Source organism: Camelus ferus, chromosome 15, assembly GCF_009834535.1.
Source record: "Camelus ferus isolate YT-003-E chromosome 15, BCGSAC_Cfer_1.0, whole genome shotgun sequence".
NCBI lineage: Eukaryota > Metazoa > Chordata > Mammalia > Artiodactyla > Camelidae > Camelus > Camelus ferus.
In genome coordinates, this window is record NC_045710.1 from 51,658,486 (window position 1) to 51,683,696 (window position 25,211).

The 25,211-nt window shown below is 37.8% G+C and overlaps 1 protein-coding gene across 2 annotated transcripts in view; it reads right to left on the reverse strand.

Moving 5' to 3' along the window:
* Window positions 1-21,926, reverse strand: part of PAIP2B (poly(A) binding protein interacting protein 2B) — a 36,280-nt gene extending 14,354 nt beyond the window's left edge. Inside the window, exon 1 of one of the 2 annotated variants that reach the window (XM_014551861.2) lies at window positions 21,740-21,926. The gene's annotated coding sequence lies outside the window, so the exon portion shown is untranslated. The remainder of the gene's footprint in view (window positions 1-21,739) is intronic. The other variant, XM_006176100.3, reaches the window with a different exon arrangement.
* Window positions 21,927-25,211: the final 3,285 nt, after the last annotated feature.

A 25,211-nucleotide genomic window follows, 5' to 3' on the forward strand; every position in this document is an offset into this window, starting at 1 on the left:
AGTTGTTATATAATAATAAATAACTAATGTAGGTATTCAACAAACACTGACAACTAGCTCAGTCACACAAACCACCAGTTGCCACATCTTTCCACTTACCTATTAAGAGGACAGATGTGCAGTGTGAAGTAGGTCATTGCTTGATAAGTTCTTCAAGAACTAGACCTCAACAGTACATAAAGGAGTTGGTCTCTGGTCTGTGTCTACAGTGCATTAAGAAATCTAAGAACTATTTGAAACTTACTCCCCCTCCATCTCACTTTCCTTCTTATACACGTGGCAAATATGCAGAAAATGGAAAAAAAACAATGTCATTTGGCTGAAGATGGGAAAGCATGTAGTCCTGTTCGGAGTCAAAGCAGGTCAAAGCAAAGTTCCTGCCAAGCATTTGATTTAACACTTCATCATGGCCAAAGGCTTGTGTTTAAGATATTTGGCTTGAAACAGGGGCCTCGGTTCCCAGCCATAAAGAACTTCAGGACTTTTAATATATCTAGGATATTTCTAGAATACAAACGTCATCAGTTCAACACTTTGAAAAGCCACAACTTTCAGATCCAACACGCTCATACCAAAAACTGGCTATTTTTGAACCTAAATGAGATTTCTCAGAAGCTATAAACCTAGATTGTGCCCAGGACAACAGCTTGACTGTCAAGAATACTTGGGACTTTTGAATGAATTACTGGGAAAAAGTCTTTTGAGCCGTTGATATAAAAACTAGTCTCTACTATTCTGTTTCCTATAGTTTGGTAAACTTCATTCAGTCTGGTTAATATCATTTTAAAAATTAAACATTGTGGTTTAATGTAAACAGCTTTACATTTTACTTTTATTTTACTCCAGATATGCTGCCGCTAGATTCAGCTTTCGTCTTTTCCCAGTCACATGTCAGCAACTCAGGTAATGAGATGCACTCGCTCACTAAAATCTGTGTGCCTGTCTACCACAGGCACTGTGATTGGTGCTTTGGCAGGGTACATAGTCCTTGCCCTGCAGTATTTACATTCTCCCAGGAGAGAGATAAGCAAATAATTAAGAATAATTACTATTGAGTTAAAAGGAGAAGTAAAAGGGACTATTAGAAAACAACAGGAAGACCCAACCTAGTCCAGGAGTAGGGGACAATTAGGAAAGGTGTCTCTGCACAAGCAACAGGGAAGGAGAGGGAAATGCATGTGCGAAGACTCGGAGGCAGGAGGGAACTTTCAGGAACTGAAGAAGATAGGAATGCATAAAGTTGCAGGGTCAAAGGAGAACCGGTGGGAGAACTGGCAAGGAAGAAAGAAGAGGTTGCAGAGGCAGGTGGGACCAGATCACGCAGGACATCAGAGTCTACACGAAGGATTTTGGGTATCACCCTAAAAGCAATGAAAACCATTAAAAAGGGTTCTCAGCAGCCCAGTGACACAATTCAATTTAAATTTTGAGACCAGTCAGGCTGCCATATGGAAAATGGATTGGAGAGACCGAGGGTGGATAATGGGAGACCAGTAAGGCAGCTAATGTGCTAAATCCAGATGAAAAAAAATGATAGCTATGTGGACTAAGATAATGGCATTAAGAAGAGAGTAGGCAGATTCCAAAACTATTTTAGGTTGTTTTTGTGAGGAACTGGATGGGGGGAGACAGGGTGAGGGAAATATCAAGGATAACTTTGGCACAAGGAACCAGGTGGGTGGTAATGTCATTCACGGAGCTAAGGAACTCTGTGGGAAGGGTAAGCTTTTCTTGGGTGCTGATGGGGAGTGAAGGAAGAAAGGGTGATGAGTTCTGTTTTGGACATATTAAATGCGTCATGCCTCTGAAACACTCAAATGGTGATGTAAGTAGGTTGTCTATATGCATCAATAGGAGAGGTATGACTAAACAGATAAATTTGGAGTAGTCATTTACATAAACGGTAACAGAAGTCATGGGACTAGAATATATTGCCTAAGGAAAAAGGGCAAAGGGAGATGAGAAGAGGATTCAGGACCCAGATCTGACAAGTTTGAACATTTTAAAGCCTTCCAACCCATGAACACGTTCTATCTTTCCATCTGTTTGTGTTGTCTCCAATTTCGTTCATCAATGTCTTATAGTTTTCCAAGTACGGGTCTTTTACCTCTTTAGTTAGATATTCCCTAAGTATTTTATTCTTTTTGAAGTGATTGTAAATGAATTTGCTTCCTTAATTTCTCTTTCTGATAGTTTGATGTTAGTATACAGAAATGTAACAGATTTCTGTATATTAATTTTGTATCCTACAACTTTACCAAATTCATTGATAAGCTCTGGTAGTTTTTTTGTTACATCTTTAGGATTTTTTATATATAGTTTCATGTCATCTGCAAAGAGTGACAGTTTTACCCCTTCCTTTTCAATTTGGAGTCCTTTTATCTCTTTTTCTTATCTAATTGCAAGGGGTAGGACTTCCAATACTATGTTGAATGTAAGTGGTGAGAGTGGGCATCCTTGTCTTTTTCCTGATTTTAGAGGAAATGCTTTCAGCTTTCCACCATTGAGTATGATGTTAGCTATGGGCTTATTATATATGGCCTTTATTATTTTGAGGTATGTTCCCTCTTTACCCACTTTGTGGAGAGTTTTTATCATAAATGGATGTTGAATTTTGTCAAGAGCTTTTGCTGTATCTACTGAGATGATCATGATTTTTTTTTTCAGTTTGTTAATGTGGTGTACCACACTGATTGATTTGCAGATATTGAACCATCCTTGTATCCCTGGGATAAATCCCGCTTGATCATAGTGTCTGATCCTTTTAATGTATTGTTGGATTTGTAAATATTTTATTGAGGATTTTTGCCTCTGTGGTCATCAGTAATATTGTCCTTTAATTTGTGTGTATGTGTGTGTGTGGTATCTTTGTTGGCTTTGGTATCAGGGTGATGCTGGTCTTGTAAAATAAGTTCCAAAGCATTCCTTATTTTCCTGCAATTTTTTGGGCTAGTTTGAGAAGGAAAGGTATTAACTCTTCCCTAAATGTTTGGTAGAATTCACCTGTGAAGTCATCTGGTCCCGGACTTTGTTGAGTTGGTTTTTTTTTTTAATTACTGATTTAATTTCGTTATTGGTAACTGGTCTCTTCATTTTTTGTTTCTTCCTTGTTTCATCTTGAGAGATTGTATATTCTAGGAATTTGTCCATTTCTTCTAAGGTGACCATTTTATTTGCATATAGCTTTTTGAAAGCAATTTCTTACAATCCTTTTAGGTGTTGGTAGTAACTTCTTTTTCATTTCTGATTTTACTTATTTGGGTCTTCTTTTTTTTTCCTTGCTGAGTTTGGCTAAAGGTTTATCAATTTTTATCAGAGAAATGTAAATCAAAACTACAATGTAGTATCACCTCACACCAGTCAGAATGGCCATCATTCAAAAATCCACAAATGACAAATGCTGGAGAGGCTGTGGAGAAGAGGGAACCCTCCTTCACTGCTGGTGGGAATGCAGTTTGGTGCAGCCACTGTGGAAAACAGTATGGAGATTCCTCAAAAGACTAGGAATAGACTTACTGTATGACCCAGGAATCCCACTCCTGGGCTTATATCCAGAAGGAACCCTACTTCAGGATGACACCTGCACCCCAATGTTCATAGCAGCATTATTTACAATAGCCAAGACATGGAAACAGCCTAAATGTCCATCAACAGATGACTGGATAAAGAAGATGTGGTATATTTATACAATGGAATACTACTCAGCCATAAAAACCGACAACATAACGCCATTTGCAGCAACATAGATGCTCCTGGAGAATGTCATTCTAAGTGAAGTAAGCCAGAAAGAGAAAGAAAAATACCATATAAGATCAGCTCATATGTGGAATCTAAAAAAAAAACAAACAAAGCATAAATACAAAACAGAAATAGACTCACAGACACAGAATATAAACTTGTGGTTGCCAAGGGGGTGGGGGGTGGGATGAGATAGACTGGGATTTCAAAATTGTAGAATATATAAACAAGATTATACTGTATAGCACAGGGAAATATATACAGGATCTTATGATAGCTCACAGAGAAAAAAAATGTGACAATGAATATATACATGTTCATGTATAACTGAAAAATTGTGCTCTACACTGGAATTTGACACAACATTGTAAAATGATTATAAATCAATAAAAAAAGTTTAAAAAAAGGTTTATCAATTTTATCTTTTCAAAGAAATAGGTCTTAGTCTCGTTGCTCTTTTGATCTTTTATTGTTTTTTAGTCTCTGTTTCATTCATTTATGCTCAGATCTTTATGATTTATTTCCTTCTACTACCTTTGGGTTTTGTTTGTCCTTGTTTTTCTAGTCCCTTTCATGTAAGGTTAGGTTATTTGAGATTTTTCCTATTTCCTGAGGTTGGCTTGTATCACTATAAACTTTCCTGGTCATGATGCATCCCATAGATATATGTCTTACAGTGTTGTAGTCATAAATAATGCATGATATGATTTCAGTTTTCTTAAATTTACTAAGGTTTGTTTTGTGGCTTAGCATATGATCTATCCTGAAGAATGTTCCATGTGCACTTGGAAAGAATGTATATTCTGCTGCTTTTGGATGGAATGTTCTGTAAATATCTATTAAGTCCATTTGGTCTAATATGTCGTTTAAGGCTAGTGTTTCTATATTGATTTTCTGTCTAGGTTATCTGTCCACTTATGGAAGTGGAGTGGTCAAGTCCCCTACTATTACTGTGTTACTGTTGAGGTCTCCTTTTATATCTGTTAATATTTGCCTTATGTATAGGTGCTCCTATGTTGGGTACATATATATTTATAATTGTTATATCTTCTTCTTGGATTGGTCCCTTGATCATTATGTAATATATTTGTCTCTTGTTACAGTCTTTGTTTTAAAGTCTATTTTATTTGATGTAACTATTGAAATTCTGACTTTCTTTTGATTTTCATTTGCATGGAATACCTTTTCCCATCCCTTTCAGTCTGCATGTGTCTTTAGATCTGAAGTGAGTCTCTTTTAGGCAGCAAATATAGGGTCTTGTTTTTGTATCCATTCAGCCAATCTGTGTCTTCTGATTGGAGCACTTAGTCTATTTACACTTAAAGTAATCTTTGATAGGTATGCATTTATTGCCACTTTGTTAATTGTTTTTGTGGTTCTTTTTTCTTTCTTTCTTTCTTCTTTTGTTCTCTTCCTTTGTGATTTGATGACAATCTTCACTGTTACATTTGGATTCCTCTTTCTTTTGTGTATATCTATTATAGATTTTGGGGTTGTAGTTACCATGAGGCCTATCTATAGCCAACACACACACACATACACACACACACACACACACACACACATAGTTGTTTTAAGTTGCTGATCTCGCAACTTCAAATGCATTTTAACAACTGCATTTTTACTCCCTTCTCTTCATGATTACTGTTTTTGACATCATATTTTACATCTTTTTGTTATGTGTATCCTTTAACGGCTTATTGCAGATAAAGACCTAAATATACAACCAGAAATCATAAGAATCCTAAAAGAAAATATAGGCAGAACACTCTTTAACATAAATTGTAGCAGTATTTTTTTGGATCTGTCTTCTAAGGCAAAGGAAACAAACGCAAAAACAAAAAATGGGACCTAATTCAACTGAAAAGCTTTTGTACAGCAAAGGAAACTATAAGCAAAATGAAAAGACAACCTACTGAATAGGAGAAGATATGTGCAAATGAGACCTAAAGTGGGTTAATATCCAAAATATATAACAGCTCATACAACTCGTATTAAAAAAAACAAACAGCCTGATTAAAAAATGGGCAGAAGATGCAAATATATATTTTTCCAAAGGACACACAGATGGCCAACATGAAAAGATGCTCAACACTGCTAATCATCAGAGAAATGCAAATCAAAATCACAGTGAGATAGCACCTCACAACTGTCAGAATGGTTATCATCAAAAACACCACAAGTAACAAATGTTGACAAAGATGTGGAGAAAAGGGAACACTATTGGTGGGAATGTAAATTGGTACAGCCATTGGGAAAACAGGAGGTTTCTCCTAAAATTAAAAACAGAACTACCATATGATCCAGCAATTTCACCCCTATGTATATATCTGAAGAAAATAAAAACACTAATTTGAAAAGATAATGCAGCCTAATGTTCACAGCAGCATATTTATAATACCCAAGATCTGGAAGCAACCTTAAGGGTCCATCAAGAGATGAATGGATGAAGAAGATGTATATATACACAATGGAATACTACTCAGTTATAAAAATGAATGAAATGTTGTCATCTGCAACAACATAGATGGACCTGGAAGGTATTATGCTTAGTGAAATAAATCAGACAGAGAAAGACAAATACTGTATGTTATCACTTATATGTAGAATCTAAAAAATACAACAAATGAATAACTATAACAAAATAGAAACAGACTCACAGATATAGAGAAGAAACTAGTGGTTACCACTGGAGAGAGGGAAGCAGGGAGCAAGATAGAGGTAGAGGATTAAGAGGTACAAACTACTATGTATAAAATAAGTAACTACAAGAATATATTTTACAATGCAGGGAATACAGTCACTATTTTATAACAACTTTAAATGGAGTATAATGTATTAAAAATTTTGATTCACTATGTTATATACCTGAAACTAATATTATAAACTGACTGTACCCCAATTAAAAAAATAAAGTGTTCAGCACAGCGCCTGTCATATCACAAGCAATCAATGTTAACTTTTATTTGATCATAATTAATAAGTCATGATTTTACTATTTAATAGCTCACCTCCATAATTATGCATGCATGTTTTGCCTTTAATGGTAATTGTTGCTAAACGACCCTGTTACTGCTGCTTGATGGAGCTCCCAGTTCTTTTCTATTGGCTCCAAAGATTCCTCTACTACTCCAATAAGATTGAGGTATGTATTAAACTTGTTACATGCAGACTAATAAAAGAATATTATAGTCTTCACTTTGGAAAAAGAAAAACATTGCCTTGTGAGGATCGTGACTGAACTGTCGTTGAGTTGGAGATTATTTGTCCTTAAGGCACACGTTGTTTTCGGGTAAGGGTCCTGTGAGTGTGTAGGTAGACTGTTACAGTTATTCTAGGCTAAGGGTCCGAAGAGTATCTTAAGTTTCTGGCAGGTATTCTGGATGACTTCATCAGGTCAAAAGGTCAGATTCCATCCAGGCTGAGTTGACACTTCATTAATGGCTTCCCAGCTCCATTTGAAAGAGCTCTCTTAGCAACACTGATTCCATTTTGATTTACCTTTCATAATGTAAAACATAGTTTTATATGATATGTTATATTTTGCACTAAAATAATTTCTCTCTCCCCTTGTTTTACAAAGTCTTTTACTTAAGTAAATAAATCCATCAGCTTTTCTCCATCATTTGGTGTTAGATCAAGGTGCAAAGAAAGCAGAATGAATAGTTCCGCTTTTTGGGGGGGAGGTAGTTGGGGAGGACACATAAGATACATACACAGAGATTTTAAAAACAGGTTCCAGATCGATCTCTAATTAGAATGATCTTGTCCCCACTATTCCATTTCATTTATTCTTGGAGAAGCTGCATGGCCTTTAACAGAAAACAAGGAAGTAATCACTCTGCTAAGCTTTCCTGTCTTGACCTCAATACACAAATGCTCCATTAGTTATCTTCCATTGGATGCAAGACAAGGGCTTGCAAACAGAATGTTATAATGCTTGTTAAGCACAGAGAAAACTGAACTTACCTGCAATTAGAAGTTGATAAGAAGCTTTCAAAAGCTTACCAGCTGTCAAGAAGAAAATCATTTGAGTTCCCTAATAGTAAAATACATTAAAAACCCAAGTAAATTACAAATAGAAGCATCTTCTAAATTAAACTCAAGGCTGCCAGATTAGAAAGACAATATAAATAGAAAACAATCTCTTTTCTACTATTATTTAAAATGTGTTCTATACTGACCTATAAATTTGCCCTACTGATGAAATGGAATCTGAAAATCTGGATACAGACATTCTGGGAGGAATAATACTGAACTTAATTACTGCAATAGTCTAGTCCCTGGACCACCGCCAAGAATACAAAACAGAAACATACTCAAACAGGAGTAAGAATACATTTAGTAAGTGTAGAGAAGGCATTTTCCTATTCAGTGGTTCTCAATCTCTGAAGCACATCAGAATCACCAGGAAGCTTTTCCACAGTCATAGCCTTTCAGATACTCTGATTTGTTAGGCCTGAGCCAAGGTCCAATATTTGTACTTTTGCCTATTAACTGCTATAGGCAATTCTGATACACAGAAAGACTAAAGATTAAGAACAATTTCTCTAATACAGTGGCAAACTCTATGTGGAACGGTACAAATCCCAACTGCCCTAATTCCTACATAAGCAGTTCCCAAATTGGTGTTCTATAAAACATCAGTCTTGTGAATGTTCTTTGCAAAAAAATATTTTTTAATTAATAAAAAAAAAATCCATGATTAAGTAAATTCATTGCTCTAAGAAGACTTGTTTAACTACCAAGCATTTCCCCAATTAACTGTCTTATTATCTATTTATTACATTTTAAACTAACACCTAACAAACTTTTAGAAGCAATGCTTTAAGGATGTTCTGTGATATTACTATTATCTTACTGGAAATGTACAGAACAGACATAAAATGCTCTCCATAAAGGATTTAAAGGTACTCACAGTGAATCAATGATTGACTACAGTCAGTGGCAAGTTCTCTGTACCCAGATCTGCCCTTAAGCTCTACTTCCCAAGGTAAAATTCATCAACTGTCTTCCCAGGATAACATCAAATGGTGATCATAGGGACCCTGACTTCTCTATATTCAGCTCCAACAAGGTATTATTTGCTATTAACATGGAAATATTGCAAACTGTGAATCTTTAGCAGATAACATTCATCAAAACATTCCTATGGGCAAATTATTACGTATGAAATATATGTAACTTTTCTGAATAACGAAAGAACGGCCTCTAAATGTCTTAGACTGATCTGATGACAGTTTAACTTATTTTTCAAATGCACAATAATATTAGAAGTGCCAACATACAAGCCTAAATACAATCTCCGTCTAAGATCTCCCCCGTTTCACATCTGATTGTACATATATTCGAGTAAGCATTACTATTTGTATTGAGAACTGTCTATATATAATCTTAGAAGTTTCTTAAGGGCAAGAATCAAGTCCTTTACACTTTCTGGCATGCTTTTGTGTGCCCACCAGGTCTTCAATAAATAATTTGTTGACGGAGTGCCATTTTTAGAATGCCGTATTCTAAATCCCATTTCCAATAAATTTACCTATGGAGACACACACACATGCGCGCGCACACACACACACACACACACAAACATCTCATTTCCAAGGAAGGGAAGCGCATGCCCTTAGGGGCCTGGATGTGGGCTGAGCACTCTGCATTGAGTATTAACAGCTACTCCCCACAGCCAGCGACAATATCACTCAGGAATCTGTTTTTGACAGGTTAAATTACTCTTCAGGGGAAAAAAAGGCTCTTCTAGTCCATGAAAATATTTTACATGTTCCTGTTTACTATTTTAGCATTTAATAACACCAGGTGGCTATAATATTCTCTTCACGGCCTGCAGGCTAGCTATAAAATCTTGCCATAGTGGATTATCTAAACTGGAAGCAATCCATACCATGAAGCCCAATAAAAATCACCAAAAAAAGGGACCACATGCTCATTTTATTTGATATATTTCTGGGGGAAAAAGAATTGTCTTCCACAGCAAAATGGGGAAAAAGGAGCTAAGCAGTTTAAATACATGTGTAATGAGGAAGAGAAAACTGTATTCACTGGAAGTCTTTTTAGGAAAGATACCATTTAGGGTGGGAGAAACTCCTTGAAAATTAATTTGGGGTGGAAAGTGAGTCCTTGAGGGGCCAAGGTAAGAGCAGAACTGTTCCATGGGAGAAAGGGAAAGGGTTCCCTGGTTAGCGGGGTCACAGTGCTGGAACAAAGTAAAGATGAAAAAAGTAAGAGGAGTACCTTTCAGACAGTGAAAAGTCTCACATTTTGTAATGTGGACTCTACCCTAAAACACTCATTTTTAGTAAAACTACTAAACTTAGGAGCCTGTGGATTTTTTGGTGTGGAGAGGCAGATGTGATGTCTAAGTTGCAAGGATGGAACAGAATTAGGTCATGAATTGGGAAAGTGTTTGATACAAGCTTACCCAGATTTATAAGGGAAACAGAGGGTACCATAAGACAATCAAGTTACACAGAGGAAGCAAGAAACCCAGCCAAATACCAGGGGACGAAGATGAGAAAAGAGTAACAGCTCTTCTAAGTACTTCACTAACATTCTCTCTCTTCACCTTCACAACAATCCTGTTGAGGTAGGTGCTATTATTATCCTGGTTTTTCAGATGAATTCTCTGAATCCTCTGATGTTCAGAGATTTGTTAAAGGAAGGTGCAATCTAGTAAGTGCCAGGATTGGGGCTTCACTTAGGTCTTTCTGTCCTCAAAGCCCATGCTCTTAATCACTACCCTACACTCTCACACTTCCCACTTTAGTTCCAGAATGGCTATGATATAAAACTCTGATTTTTCTCAAATATTGCGAGTAAGAGTGGGAGAACCAGGCTGAAGAAAAATGCCACTCAACCAAAGGACTAGGTCTTTGGAAGGAAAATACAAATAAGGTCACATCACACAACAGTGTGTTAAATCAAAATACATTATATTCCCTACTATGAACATACAATGCTCCATTTAATTTGTAGCTTGCTGGCACTTTTAGGATGAGAAAGCAGACCCCATACTGGTCTATAATCTCTTAAGCACAATTCCAAAACACAAAAAGCTCTAAAAACTAAAAATTTTCCATATGCTTCACGTCAAAACACAGTTGACAGTCAAACTTGGCCTGAACTGATGTGAAGCTATATATAGCTTCATTTATCTTAGTGTGAATACTCTTGTTTCTCTGAGAAATATTAATGTGTGTGACTAAGGATTCGGCACCAGACCCACTGAGGTATTATAAAACCCTCAGAGAAAGCATCGCTCTCAAATCTGAAAAATTCTGAATTTCAAAACTTATCTAGCCAAAGATTTTGGATCTTCTGTGGATCTGTATTCCAAAGTATTTTAAAAACTTAATTTCCAAAAATGAATAGATCAGAGATACACAATCTTTAGGATTTCACAGACCAGTAAATTTTCACAAATATTTTCAGGACAACATAAGACGACAATTTGTTTTAACTAAATAAGGATGACAAAAATATCCTTATCAACATAATTTTATAAAAGGATATTGTAACATCCAAAAATACAAGAAGACCTTAATTCAATGCAAAAACCAATTCTTTATATTGAATACATGTAATTTTACGAAAAACACTATGTGGTCCTAATTTTTTTATTTCACAGCTGGTTAAAGTTCACCTAGGACCAGCTCTCATCTGGTCTGAGGCACAGAGCCTGGGGGCTCCATAAAATTATTTCAGGAAGTTGTTAAAAATGCAGCCCCAAGGCTCCATTCTAGGAGATCACGATTCAGAAGGTCTTGGGGTGAGACCCCCAAAATCTATACTGTGTATTAGAAAGCTTGAGGGTTGTTTCTCAGATGCAACAAGCTTCAGAACTGCTCTAGTCTGTAGTCTCCTTTTCCTCCCAATTCTCCTCTGGAGGGGTCAATGGAGCAAAACAGGAAGGTTTCCAAGTAGGGAATCTGCCCAAACCACTGTCTGTAATACCAGTTCTTCCCTCCAACAGTCAATGCTGAACCAGCTGGTCAACCTGAAAACTGACGGTGTCAGCAGAGGAACCACATAAATTAGGTAGCAGACAAGTGAGAAAAACTTGTTGAAGCAAAACTCCTTCACGAAAAGGTGTGGCTTCCAGAGCAGATGCCTGAGTTCAACACAGGTATCTATGTCTTTAGCTAAAATAATAAAAATAATAATTAAAAAAACTGTGTGTAGGTATGGGTATTTTATATATGCATATATACGCGTGCGTGTAAATGTGTGTGTCTATCTATTCCTTCATAGCTGTCTCCTGTCTCCAGTTTCTGTGTCAAGTCTGTGATTTTGGCCTTCATTTTTCATCTTCAGAGGGATTACAAGAATTACTAGTATTACCTCAAACAATGTAATGACAAATCACTTAAAAAAAAAATCCAACGTATGCTTGATGTTTTATGAAGCAGATTATATTCTCCAACATATTACAACACAATATAATTCCAATGATTTCTTTTTTTATTTTATTGAGTTATAGTCAGTTTACAATGTTGTGTCAATTTCCAGTGTAGAGCACAATTTAATTCTTGATTTCTTAAAAAAAAAAAGTTTCTTACTCTCTTAAAATATTGTTTAAAAAAGCTTAAGAATAAATATAGCTAATATCTTTTAAAATACATAAAACTTTCTATTTAATAGGCACTCAAAGTTCTTTCCCAAAAAAATAAAATCAGGCCTTTCTAAAGCAAGGCTAAATGTTAAGTGGGGAGGACAAAACGGAGGTATAAATAACCCCCATTCTCACGTAATCCTCTTTGATCAGAATCCCCCTGGTCTCTAAGCCTTGTGAATAAAACGGTATTTCTCACTTGGTATTTGGCTCAGATTTCCAATCATAAAACAAGAACTGTGGCACCTCAGTGCACCTGGCTCCTTACCTGAACTCAGCACAATGCTTAGCAGCAGCCGAGAGTTGAACCTTTCATGATCTGCTCCATAACCCATGTGCTTCTTATACTCCCAGACCAAACTTAGCTTTCTTCTAGAACCAGATTTCTAGAATTTACAGTTAGTATACAGCAATGGCTTTCAAACTTCAGTTCCTGGCCTAGCAGCCATCAGTATCACCTGGGAACTTGTTAGAAATGCAAATTATCAGGCCCTACGCCAGACCTGGGGAATCAGGAACCCTGGGTGGGGCCAGCAATCTGAGTAGTAATAAGCACTTCAGGTGCTCCTGAAGCACCACTGGTATACACCAAACAGAAAAACGTGTTTCCTTCTGTGGGTCCAAAGCCAGGGGTACTGTATGTTTTATCTTGATATGAAATAAAGACATCCAAATAAAAGATATACTTTCCTCACAACTCCCACTCTCCATCCAGTGTGTTTTATTTTAATGAGTTAAATAAGAAAACAAGCTGCAATCAGAGATTTAGACTGAAATATATACTTAACAGGCATTGGTTCCCATCCAGCCTGATTTCACACAATACCATTTACATCCTCTTACATCTAAAGTTCTAAAAAAGGATCTTTTTATTGTGCGCCTCACACACTTTAGGGATTCTATAATAAAACATCAACTAGGTCTGAATATATCAAACTTACTAAAGAAGAAAAGTGGAATTATTGGCTATGTATTAGAACTGCATTCAACAGGGAGTTGAAATTTAGGATTTTTTTAAACCTTTAGACTCCCCAAGTTAATAGAATTAAACCAGAACACTCCATTCTTCAAAAGCTTCTAGCTAGGGAGTTTTACCGCATTGCTTATTGCTTTTGGTGGGGATAAAGCAGAGCCTTGGTAGGGACATTTTGTATACGTGCAATGCTTTGGAACTAGACAGTTACATCTGTCCAACATTAAAACAAAGGCTTTATAAACTCTCAGATGGCGAGTGTAACGTCTGCACTAGCCTAAGGAACAAAAAGACACTGAGAACACCATTTCCAAACAAAAGCAAGCTCTCACTAGGTAATTACATTCTGTTCTCCTTTTGTTTACACTCAAATCACTATGTTAAAATTTGACTTCCTCTGAGATTAATGTATTTTAAAGGATAGGCAAGACCAGTCTACACTCCACAAAGCACCTACTTTCAAAAAGCAGGTGATTCCTATGCAACTGGTTCAGAAGACAAGCTAATGAAGAGAGCAGTCCAACGATTAGTATACAGGCAGCTCAGCACACTAAACAGAACAAAGATAATACAAAAGAAAACCATAGACCGACTTCCATGTTAGAAACATGTAATTTCAAATAAAACATGAGCAAGTACAATCAAGCAATGTATCTAAAAATTAAAGCAAAACAAAAACACTTTGATCAAATAGGGTTCAGCCCAGAAATGCAAGGAAGGTCTAAAATTTAAAAATATGAAAATGTATTTTATCATATTAACAGGCAAAGGAAAAGAAAAAAACTACATGAGCATCTCAATAGTTGCCAGAAATATATATAATTCTATTCTTAAAAATGCTTACATGCATTAGAAAAGGTTTAAAAGGAAAAAAAAACAATGTTTTGGGTGGCGGAATTAAAGATCATTTTTCTTTATATTTTGTTTTCTGAATTATAAAAAAGTAGTTTCTTTTATAATCAGCGAGATATGTTACTTTCATCTGTGTATATTTAAATCTCTTCTTTTTCTTATCTTTTCTCATGTAAGTATGTCACATATAGAATAGGCAGCTAGAATTTCTTGACTCTTGAGGTAGATGAGACCACTTTGGGGATGTGCATGAGACAAACCTGCCCTACTTTTTTTTTTTTAAAGGTCCTCCTATAGCAACACAGAAAAAAATTTAATTAGGTAAGTTTAAAAGTATTAAAAGTGCAATGAAATGAAAACTCATTTGTATGCATATGAAAAAATACAAGCGAATATGAAAAAGAAAGCAGCTATTCAAGCCATGGGGACTGCATTCTGGCAGTTTTAAATCATTTCATTCTTCTCAAAATATTTTTTAAATATTCAAAACTTGGTAAAAGGAGAAAAATAAGGCTGCCAACTCCTCCCTGGGGCCTCTCTTCCAATCTCTGCTACTGTTACTATGTATTCACCTGGTACCAAAAAGATGGGCAGCCCCTAACATCCTTTCTTCTTCTCTCTCTTTACTCATTTAATTCACCATTCATTCACTCATTTTTTGAAAATGTAATACAAACACATGATTCAAAAATTTTTTTAATATGTAAATATATATAAAGGCATATGGTGAAAATCCCATTTCTCCTATTTCTTTCATTGGTTTCTTATATATCATTTTAGAATTTCTTCTTGCAATTATAAGCAATGTATAGTCTCATTCTACCCTTTTTTCTCTCTTCTTCATTCTTTTTACAACTATACAATATTCTACGCTTTGGATGTTTATTTAACCAGCTCCTTGATGACACACTGGAGTCATCCTTTTCATGCACGATATTACAAAAATGCCAAGCATAACTGCATATGTACAGCAAGTTCATTTCTGAACGTGCCTTTCATGAAGCTTCTGAAATGGTTCAGGATATTAGATTACCACAAGGGTCACACGTTCACCAGGCTGAGAAGGCAATGTCCTTTCCTCATTATATACAAAAACAGTAGTAAAAGACTTAACAATTCCTTGAACCAAGCAAATGTACTCTTAGGGGACTTATAAAGTGACTAAACAAAACACCCAAGATGAACGCATTTCTATTAAAATGCATACGCACACAAGAACATGCACAGAAAGTATACATCCATTCAATATGTCCATCAAAATGGTAACCATTGTCTCAGTATGGTAGATCTATGAGGTGCTCTAGTTTTTCTCCCCTTTCACCTATGCAATGCTTTCTAATTTTACAATGGTAAATACACACTATTTCTGTAATATAAAATTAAAAACTAAAAATAAAATTGATTCAAATTAAGCTGGATACGTTCCTTCACCTGTCTTTGTATAGTACTTCAGAATTCATAAAGTATGTTTATATGCATCATTTAATTCTTACACTAACCCTATGCATTTTTATTTTGTCAAAATGGGAAAGGAAAAAAAATAGAAAAGGAGGCCACAGATGGTTAGGCAGTTGTGCCCAAGGTCATTCAAATAGAAAGCTGGCAGAGACAGACTTCAAAACTAGATCTTCTGACTTCAAATTCAATGCGCTACCAAAAACATGATCATTGCTTCCTTAATTTTAACAATATTTTGGGGAGTTAATCACATAATCAGAATTTGACAAATGAATTAAAATTACACAGTAAGGTCTCAGACCTTAATGCTTATATGATCAAGTATTACTGAAAAGAGGGAACACTGGCATACAGTCCTCAAAATTCCAGAGTCAGAAGAGGGTGTGGATTTTAAATATGCTCTTAAATAAAAGACCCAACTGGCAAGGTACATGCTTAATATGGCCTAAAATGAATGCAGAATAAAAGTAGCATCCCCTCAAATTGGAAGAGTCTCACTTTCAAGATGACTTTTGCCTTTGCCACCACCGTTGACTCCTGCTCCGGTTCCGCGACACCCCAGGGTGTCTCTGATCACTTTACAGAATTTCAAAATATGAATAAGCCAGACTTTTCAAGGATGGGTGTGATCATATAACAATTTTTTCTAAGTTTGGGACTTACTAACCAAGATGATAATAACTTCGGTAGAAATGTATTCTTTTTCTCCAAATGTCTCTCTTTTTCTGAAAGATTATATATGCTATTTTACAATGCACATAGACACTATCAATAAATCTTAGTTTGGTAAAGATATATTTTAATTCAATTCATCATTTCTCAAACTATATCTCTACAATTCTTCTCCAAAAGATAAACATCTTTTGTATGCTGCAGGGGGTGGGGGTGGGGGATTGAGGAGAGGAGAAGCCATGGTTAAACACAATGTACCCCTTTCGGAGATCTACAATCCACAAAGGACACAAAAATAAAAGCTCTAGAGCAGTCCTGCATTACAGAAATCTTTGTTTAACCCAGCATATTTTGACACAAAATTCTTCTGCTACGGCATAGCTACTCATGTCTTACGCTCAGAGAAGTTACTGAAATAACTGTAACTATTAATTGAACGCCCACAACAGATATAGCAAAAATGGAAAATTCTTCAATCTTTCCTACCACAAATATTCTTCATAAAGTCCCTACTTTTGGTCTTGCGAACTCCTACCTCTTCATCTACCAAGGCCTAGCTCAAATATCACCTCATTTGAGAAATTTTCCCGCATGGCTCCATATTACTAACTAATCCTTTCTCCTGGTTTAGGTAACATTTTGTTCATATCTCTCTTACATGATAAGTCAAGTTCATCCATCTGTCCTCCACATTAGCTTGTAAGCTTCTTGAGAATGAGTCTGATTACATTTCAGCATCTTGAACAGTGTGGGACACATATAAGCTTCATGATAAAGAAGTAAATAATTTCACTACAGTGTAACAGTTCCCAGAAGTCAATGCTTGTTTTCTAAACTGTTACTGATACCCTGTCAACAACTTGAGAATATTACACTTTCTCCCTAAAATTTGCATCTGTTACTGAGCAGCTGTGGTCATGGTTAACTCAGTCGTGACTTGCCCTCTGGCCAAGCCCAATGACAGTTTTCCCGTTAGGTGATTTTTGTTTGTTTGCTTTTTGTTTGTTGTTTTAATCTATAGGAATGTTCCGTAAACTTCATTATCTTTTTATAAGTCTGTGCCTTTGCACCTGCTGGTCCCTACTTGGAATGCTGCCTCAAGGATTTATACACCTAGAAAGCATTCCTACTCATTCTTAAGAACCAGCTTAAACAATGCCTTCTCTGGGAAGCTTTCATACCCTTCCATCCTTTCAGGAAGTTAGGGAATTCTTCAAGTCAGGCATTTGTGCATTTATTACCATATATCAGGCACTGAACTAACTGGATAGAAGGATACAGATGTTGATCCTGTCCTCATGGAACTCAAAGTCTAGTAAGACAGCCACATGAACAAATAACCACACTATAATAACGTTAAGTGCAACACCAAAACGAAGACCTTTGAAATATTTGACATGTGTCAATTATCTTGTTAGGTGTTTTATTAAACACTGTCTATAATCATGTTAGATAGGTATTTGAATTGGACAGAAGTCCATGAAACTCTAAGGACTGCTCTACCCTCAATTGTTTTCTGAAGAAATTGTCTCCAAAGGGGTCTTTTCATATATATTACAGTCTGTGTCATAGAAAAATACATGAAACTAATTCTACTACTTTGGCCACAAGTGCCTGGACCAGACTCAGAGCTCTAAGGACAATCCACAGCTTGAACTTAAGGGAGATTGCCTAGGACATGGCTTGGTTCAAAATTCTTCTCAGTACGGATCCTCCATTTTAAAAGGTGACAAACCAATCCAATCAGATGCTCTCTCATAGGAAACACAATCCTGGGTGAACAAGCTCTGGTCTCCAGAGCTCAAATCCTATTTGAAATACTGCTAAATTATTGTTTTATAAGGTTTTGAAAGCACTAGGGTCAAGGGACAATACGGTGGCTAAGATGATATCCCACTCAAGTTTACATTAAACCCTCATCATCAAAAGTAGTGTGTGTGCCTCTTTCTTCCAACCCACAGGGACCTAGCACATCACATCATCACTTTTGAAATTAGGAAATAGGCTTAAGAAGTTCAACAGCTTGACCAAATTCACTCAGTTGCTGGGTGGCAAAGGCAGAAATCAAAGACCTGGCTAACTCGATTATTTTAGAATATCCTGCCAGTAACATGGAAAAAACTGGCCTCAAAACCAACTATTAACAAGTAGAGAGGCTCAAAAGGAAGAGCGTATGCACAGAGGAGAACAGAACTGTTCAGGAAATCAATGTGCTAGGGCATGTGAAGCTGGAGGGGCCGCACCGGGTATCACCTTGGCCAAGTTAATCTCTAATTCCCTGAGCTCCAGGCTGTTAGCTATCTGTCTTTCCTATTCAAATTTAACATCTATAAGGGTAGCAGCTTAATCTCTAGTTTGTTCACCACAGTCTAAAACAGAACCTGGCTTATAGTAAGTGCTTAATAAATATTTGTTGAATAAATGAATAAGTGAATAAATTCTCAAAGACGCTAAAGGCACATTCCACAGTGGACTGCAGGGACGGTTACCATGAAAGACTCCAGGGTTGATCTTCAAGTACAGTTGACCCTCATTATTTGTGTATGCTCTATTTGTGAATCTGGTTACTTGCTAAAATTTATTTGAACCCCAAAATCAATCCTGGTGGTGCCTTTGCAGTCATTCACGGATAGGCACAGAATAGCAAAAATTTTAAGTCACTCCTGGAGCACGTTCCCAGCTAAGGTCAAACTAAGCAGTGCTCTGCATTTCAGCTCTCACGGGAGTGACTAAGGAACAGACAGTAGGGGGCAGTGTAGTGCAGTGCAAGGAGTTCTGGCTCATGGGCCAGTAGGACAGGGTTTGAGTCCTAACTTCCGCACTTGTTAGGGATTGGCCTCAGGCAAGTCACTTAACCCTTCTGAACCTCATTTTCTCTTGTAAAATAAAGAAAACCGAATCTACCAGGATGGGTTGTATTCAGGATTTAAGATAAAAATCTATGTGAGAAATGTACATATTTTCCTTAGGAACAACGGTTCAGTATTTGCTAATTTAGAGTTCTGTGTGATTTTATAGACCATAATCACTGTCAATAATGAGAGTCAACTTATTTATAACAAAATAACAGAAATATATAGAAAACAATTATTTGGATAGAGTGTAGGCAGTGGAAGGCTTCAAGAAGATTTTGAAATCGGACCTCATCAGGCACATAAGGTGTGGAAAAGGCTTGAAAGAAGAGAGAAGAGTGCCTGCAGACAGGCCCAGGTATGTGAAGTAAACAGGTAGGTTCAGGAAATGGCACTTTAGAAAGTCTAGAGCAGTAGGAGATGAGGAAGAACACAGGGCCACAGTGCTTCTCTGCGTCCTGTACATCCCCTACACTACAGAATCTCTCCCTCTGCATTTAATTCGTGGTTTACAGGTCTCTTTTCCATTAAACTATGAGCTCCTTAAAGGCAAGGAATCTAGGAAGAAATCACAGCTACAGTGCTCTAAATTTGCAAAGAAATAATTACTAAGCATAAACATACTTGAAAAGACTGTACAAAAATAACTTTAGTTTTCCAGTGCAGCCTTATACCAACTCGCAATAGTGACTAACTCATAGGTTTGCAATTTGTCTAGGACTTTTATTTGATGACTGGTAATAATTCTGTCATAAATCTTTTTATTGTTCTAGACACCTGGGCATTTGTTACAACAGTTTTAAGATCTTCCTCTTTTCAGTGTGATTTTTTGTATTAACAGGGCTCAAACATATGGTCCATTAGACAATGCTGCCTCCTCAGAGTAAAGATTCCTTTTAATTCATTCTACTAGACCTATTTCTCTATATACAAGATACAGTATTACCACAGTAAAATACAAGGTAGCATATTGATATATATGTCACAAATAGGATAAGGAAAACAATGAGAACTTTTCACAAAAGCTTGTGAAATTCTGGCCAAAACACAGTGGACATGATGTTAAACTCACTACTTACATTTCCCCACTAGGAACTAGGAAAAATAATTCCAATTTATGTAAAGTCATGAAACTAAGCACTGTCAGGACCTACAAGGCTTTGTATCCGTGTTTTCTCCCCTCCCCCACCTCCCATTTCCACGCACACAGGGTAAAGGACCCAACAGGCTTATCCCAATACTTTGATTTCCTCCATCCCCTCAAACAAAATCCTCACTGTTCAAAATCTAAATTAATATTTTCAAAACTCTGAAGTCTCAATCAAAACTAAGTATGATAAGTTACTTTTCCCCCCTAAAATTCTTGACATATTTTATTCAGGCACAACATAGTTTGTACTTTTATCTGGAAACATATGGCTATAACCAAAACTATTGAAACCCAAACTAAGATACTATGAAGATAAATACAATGCTGTTTTTAAACAGATTCAATGCTATATTATCCACAGTCTGGGTGTGATCAAATCACATTATGCTATACAGCTAAAGTATATCCTATATTTTATGACAAAGTAGGGTGGTCAGGCCCTTACACTGCAAACTCTGGGAGACTCCAGCTATGCTGTTTAAAGTATAATCCAATCCTATCCACTTGAAAAATAAAACATTTTCAAATTTCTTGCTGCCAGCAAACCCTTGTCATTTGCACTTTCAAAAATTATCACCAAAACAACTGTAATGGGACAAAGATTCTAGAAAGGATATAATGATCAAATGCCATTTTAAGGAAGGCAAGAATGGTTTACCATGAACAAAACCGATTAAAGTTTCCAGCCTTGCAAAGCTCCCTCTATAGTGTATTCTGCCTCTCTCGCGTCCACCTTCCAGCTGCCTGGAAGGGGCAAGTGGAAAACGTTAGTTTCCAAGAGAGGTGAGAATGAAATTCAGGGAGTGGAAGGGAGTAAAGGACCCATTCGTTGAAGGGAAGGATGAAGCGAAGTGGCTAAGGTCCCTAACTCAAATTAGGTATCAAGAATGAGGGCTAGAGTAACGCGGAAAGCGAAGGGAGTATCAGAAACGCAAATAATGCACGGGGGCCCGCGAAGGGGAGAGGGCCGATAATGCGCAACTCTTTCCCCCTCCCCATTTTGGGGGGGTGGGGTACGGAAGGAGGCTGCACTGGTCAGTTTGCCTAGCAGTGGTGCACCGGGGCAGTAAAGGGACTCGCAAGCCTGAGGTTTCAGTCCGAGTGTTACAAGGGGGCTGAGGGAGTCCAGGGAAGCTGGGAGTGGGGGAAGAATAGCGCGCCAGTGCGGGGAGAAAGGGACTAAAGACCGCATAGCGCCCCCCGAGGGGCAGGGGCTGACCCCAGCGGACGCCCTTTCTCGCCGGCCGCCGCGACGTGGGACCCGCCGCCTTACCCTCCCCACGGGAGCTCGGGCAGGCGCGCGATGCCCCTCACAGCCCCGACGGCGGCGGAAAGGGAGGCGCAGGGCGGCCCCCAGAGCCGGGAGAGCGGCGCTTCCCGCGGGTCCCCTCCCCGGCAGCCCGGGCGCCCCTGCCCACCTGGGCTGTCCAGAAGCCTCTCCTCCAGACCGTACTCCGCCACTCCTCCGAGAACCTCAGCTGTAGCCGCAGAGGTCGCCGTCGTCAGAACAGTCTCGGCCTCCAGTACCAAAGCGTGAGCCACAGCACCCGAGGAGCGCCGTTACCACTCTCCAGGTTACCTCTTACTGAACACTGACTCCTCACCCCGCCCCGGAACCCAAGCCATTGGTTGCTGGGCACCGCCCCATTCGTCTATTGGGCGAAAGAGGACGCCGCTCAGTCACCTAGAAGGGCACGTGTGCTGTTTATTGGTCTAAATGTGAAGCAGTTCCCGCCCACTCCCGCAGAAGTTCCAGCGTCTGATTGGTATCAATGTCTGTCTTTTTGCTCCCTTCGGTCTTTCCCTTGGGGTGGAGCGCCTCCTTGCGAGAGACACCGGCTCTGATTGGCTGAAACAACGCTAAGGTAGTCCAGGATAGGCACTGGGCCAAGGATGCGTCTGGCCCCCACGTGGGGGAGGAGCTCAAAGCGCAGCACCTCTCGGTTTGTTTACACAAGCGCTTGCTCCCATTTCCTTCCATTGGCTGAGCCAGCAGCCACTCCCACCGGATTGCGCCACTCAGTCTAGCAAGGAGGGGCTTGGGGGCGGGTCTCAGTGGGATTTCCCCAGCTGTCAATTACCCAGGGAGGTGCTTTGAGCAAGGCCGGCTTGGTACCTGAAGCCGCCCTCCGTTGCGGAAATTCGGGAGTTGGGCTTGTAGGAGGGGCTGGAGGGAAGCAGAGGGACTCTGCCACATTTCTAGAGACAAATTTAGCTTCTTGGATTTTTTTTTTTAAATCCTTACTTCCTCATTGGATTTAGGGTGTCCAGTCTTTGCTTGCTAAGGACGTTGAATTTTATCCTTCAGAAAGTGGGATTTCTTTATAGAAGTCTTACTTTATACATCTTTGTGTCTCCCCACCTGTCATGTTAAATATGTACATAACACAAAGTGGAGGCTTACTAATTCATTGCAAAATGAGTGGATACATGATAAAAATGACAAGAATAGCTAAGTAAACTCATTAAATAACAGTAATTTAAATATATATGTAACATTAAATATAAGAATTAAGTAAATATATAAATAATTAAATTCATTCACTTAACAAATATTATTGAGCAGGTTATGATGCTCCAGACTCTGATCTAAGTTCTGGGTATATGATATGAATAACATAATAAAGATGCACCCAGGGTGCTTATTCACCAGCTGAGGAAACTGACAGTAAACAGGTAACCAAAAAATAAAATGTCATGTTTTGACTAAGCACTACAAAGAAAAATAAAGCAGGGTTAAGGAATGGTTGAAAGAATAGCTGTTTTTGATTTAAGTGTTTAAGAGCTGTTTGAAGAAGGATCATTGAACTGAGACGTGAATAATGTGAGGAGTGGGAAGTGGGTACCCTCTCCAGGGCCGTTAAGCTGCACAAGTCTAGAATCACTAGTCATATTGCTCCATGCATTTACAACTTGTGTTATTAGGTATATATCCTTTTAGGATTGTAAGCTTTATCTGACTAAATAGATCTTACAAGAAACACTTATCTCTTCTAGAAAACAAAAATCTGTCTCCAAGATGAATTCCCCATACCCTCCACTGCTTCTTTTCTTAAGGTGGCTTCATAAGTCCACAGCTTTGAAAAACAGGGTCTTCAGGTCAATGTGGTATTTTTGTGCAATCAGAAATACTCTTCAAACTGAAGATTTATTACCAGGATAGCAATGGGATGTGGGGAAGCATTGGTGGGCTCTTGGAAGGGTTGGTGTTACCTTCCTAGCTCTGACACTGTCTCATAACTTAATGACTGGATATCACCAATAATAAAGAGAAAATCTTAAAAGCAGACAGAGAAAAAAAGATATATACATTTTGGGGGAGGAAGTAAGAATTACATCGGACTTATAGGAAACTATGGAAGCCAAAAAACAATGAAGGAGGGAGGCAGCCTTGTGGGTACCTGGTGGTAGTATGCAGACTAGATGGGAGTTCGAAGGGACAGAAAGGAGACAACAACCCATCATGGAGTTACAGGGGATGGTGTCAGTTAGAGAGAGGGAGACAAGAGGAGTCCACTAACCCTCCCCGACATCCCACTGCTCCCCTGATGATAAATCTTCAACCTTAAAGGATATCTCTTTTATTTTTACTGTGGTAAATTACACATAACAATTTTTACTATTTTAACCATTTTAAGGCTACAGTTCAGTGGCATTAAGTATATTCATATTATTGTGCAACTATCACCACTATCCATCTCCAGAATGATTTCATCATCCCAAACTGAAATTCCATACCCATTAAACAATAACTTTCCTTCCCTCATCCCCTGGAAATTACTATTCTACTTTCTGTCTTTATGAATTTGACTACTATGGATACCTCATATAGGTGGAATCATATAATATTTGTCCTTTTGTGCCTGGCTTATTTCACTAGGCATAATGTAGTCAAGGTTCACCCATGTTTTAACAGTATAGCATGAATCACAATTTTATTCCTTTTTAAATCTGACCAGTATTCAATTGCATATATATATATAAATATGCCACCTTTTGTTTATCCATTCATCTGCCAATAGAATTTGAGTATTGTGAGTAATGCTATGGTTGTGCAAATATTTGTTCAAGTCCTTGCTTTCAGTCCTTTTGGGTATATACCCAGAAGCAGAATTGTTGGATCACATGGTAATTCTATGTTTAATTTTTAGAGGAACTGCTGTTTTCCACAGCAGCTACACCATCTTATATTCCCACCAGCAGTGCACAGGAGTTCCAACTTCACATCGTTGCCAACATTTGCTATTTTCTGCGCTTTAAAAAAAATCTATTCTTATGAATGTGAAGTGGTATCTCATTATGGTTTTGATTTGGATTGTCCTAGTTATTAGTGACGTTGAGCATCATTTCATGTGCTTTTTGGACATTTGTATATCTTCTTTGGAGAAATATATATACAAGCCCTTTGCACATTTTAAAATTAGTTTTTTTTTTTTTGGTTTGCTTTTGAATTGTACAAATCCTGTATATATATCTGGATAGTAATCTTTATCAGACGTATGATTTGCAAATATTTTCTTCCATTCTGTGGCTTGCCTTTTCTCTGTGGATAGCATCCTTTGATACTTGAAGAGTATTTCTGATTGTGCAAGAACACCATGTGGATCTGAAGGCTCTGTTTTCCAAAGCTATGAGATCATGTAAGCCCATCTCTCACCATGCACCTGAAGGCCACCTTAGGAAAAGAAACTGTGGAGGATACAGTGGAGGCTATCATGCAGACAGGCAATTTTTTTTTCTGAAGGAGCTATGCATTTCTTGTAGGTTCTATTTAAATGACTTAATCAGATAAAACTTTAAATCAGAGTGGATATCCATTTTTTTTCCTCTCCCTTCACAACCCAGAGAGGTTTCTGGGAGAAAACTAGATCAGCTAGAGAACTAAAGTAA